We start from the raw sequence: 2,576 nt of genomic DNA, 5'->3' as shown, positions 1-2,576 counted from the left end.
AGGAGCGCATATTATTTATTCTTTTTACGTTTTGAAAATAAAGAGAGACCATCAGCGCGTGAAGTTCACCGAATCACTAAGCCTATTGCACAGCGGCGTACAAATAAAGCTTCGGAAAGCGCGTGGATGAGTGTATTCACCGTTACTGTGGAGCGGTGTAATTTGAAGAAAGGTCAGGCCCCACGCGAGTAAGAAAAATTACTGTGTGATGGATGTAAAATATTATGTTCTTTAAACCGTCGATCGATATTGTTGATGAAACTTAAGTAGATCGAACGGTCTTATTTTACTTCTATTCAACGATTGCGATGGAATTAGCACACCAGATCGATTGTTGTTTGGGGGAGAAAAATATTAACGTCCGTTGTTTTTCCTTTTTGAAGTTGGTGACAGCACCAATTCATGTTTAAAAAAAGCATTTGAATTTCAAAATATGTTAGCAAAACTTATATTTTTATAAAGTAATAATTTATATTTTTAAAAAATTTGTTTTTGTTATGAGCTAATTTATAGTGTTAATTTCGGTCTTTTTTCCAAAAATTGAAATTAGCCATCACAAATTTCTCAATTGACAATCTCGGATATGCTGAGTTGAAAATTAAATTTTTAAATTTTGGTTTTTGGTAAGAAAATAAATCAACTAGACAAATAAAATAAAAAAGAAAAAATCAAAGTCCATGTGATATTAAAAATAAAATAAGTAATCAAAGTTTAAAATCCCCCCCCATCTTCTAAATAAAATTAACAAACAAATAATAAAAATATTCACATTCAATAACCAAAACTTAAAATACATCATCTTCTCGGTGGACTTTGGCTTTTCCTTTTTATTTCATTTTCTTATGTGAATTTTAATCTCATTTTAATTCAAAAAACATGTATAAATATAGTTAATAGGTTTGTTATAAATCTAATTGTAATTATCATTTATTTAACTCAAACAAATCCACTAAACTAACTGATATCGATAATTAATTTTAATTACTGCACGGAGCACATATGTTATATGTGCATAAAATGTAAATATTATTTAAAATTAAAAGTTATAAATTTGAATTCAATTATACTTTTTTATTTCGTATTAAAATAATGAGATAGTGATTAAGATAATGAGATTGTGGAAATAGTGATTAGGATAATAGGATGGTGGAAAAAGAATGTTGGAACTTTTTAAATGAACTATATATTTTTTTTTTGCAATTTTATTATTAAATATAGTTTCTCTAAGGTTATATAGGAAGTATAATATTATAAATATTAAGATCGACCAAAGAAAAATTTTGGTTTTTATTTCAATCACAAGCGAGTCTTGGTGATTTTTTTGGGCAAATTTTTTTTTTTATTGTATATGAGAATTTGAAAATAAAGATAACTGATTCAAAAAGAGAAACTTCCACCAATTAATTCAATTGATTGATGGCTAAATATCTTAAATAATTTCTAAATTGAAATCAAACAACCTCCTAGAAAACTCTTTTGTCAATATCAACAGATAGGATATTATTCAGATCTACGAGCATATCAAAATTCTTTATTAGCATCTTAAAAACCAAAATTATGAGAGTTGAATGACATAAATATTGAAATTATGTCGTTTGAAAATTATTATAAAAAACTAAATTCATGTAAAAATAATATATAAGATTTTTATTTTAATTAAATTTTTATATAGTAATATTTTATGTGCAATTATACACAAAACTCATATGAAACTGTCTCATTGGTCAATTTTATAATATGAGTTTCTTATCCGACTCGATCCATGAAAAATATCACTTTTATATCAAAAATATTACTTTTCATTTTAAGTGTAGATCAGATATACTCATCTCACATATTTAGATATGTTAGAGGAGACATGTTCTTAATTATACTTGTTCCTAACATTGTCGAAGAATACAAGGAAACTGAATCTTGTTCGGATTTAAACTTGCGAACCTAGTATTGGAAGGAATCAAGACCATCAGCCCACCTCACCCAAGGATGTGAGGGCCATATATCACTTTAAATTTGGTTTTTGAATTTTGTTGTGAAATTTTTAAGGATTATTGAGGTGCATTATTGTACACTTAATTGGTAAAATTTATTTAAATCAATACTAATTTTAATTGGAAAACTTGGCCACATGGACTAGAAAGGGGGAAAAAACTAAGAAACACAGACTGGTTTTTAAATTTGTATGAAAAATTACTGAAATAAATTTTGTCCAACTTAGAATTTGCCAATTTGCGATAGCACAGGTCAATGATAGTTTATTTTGAAGAAAGAATTTTAAATTATGTTTATACACAGTAAAATCTATATAAATTAATTAATGTTGGATCCATGAAATTTTATTGATTCATAGAGATATTGTAAGATCGAGTGTTTATCGTTTTATCAAATATTATAATATGTGGTGACGGTGCAACTTAAATTATTTAAATCGTATAACAGTCGAAGTTCCATATTTATATTTTTGCTTTCAACATGGTTAATTATTGCACCACAACGATTCTTCTCAATAATTGTATTTTTTGCAATCAAGTTGAATCGAACTCGTGACATTTGTACTAATTGTAAGACCAAATATTTGT

This window comes from Primulina huaijiensis, chromosome 18 (assembly GCF_012295235.1).
Source record: "Primulina huaijiensis isolate GDHJ02 chromosome 18, ASM1229523v2, whole genome shotgun sequence".
Classification (NCBI taxonomy): Eukaryota; Viridiplantae; Streptophyta; class Magnoliopsida; order Lamiales; family Gesneriaceae; genus Primulina; species Primulina huaijiensis.
This window is presented reverse-complemented; position numbering follows the sequence as displayed.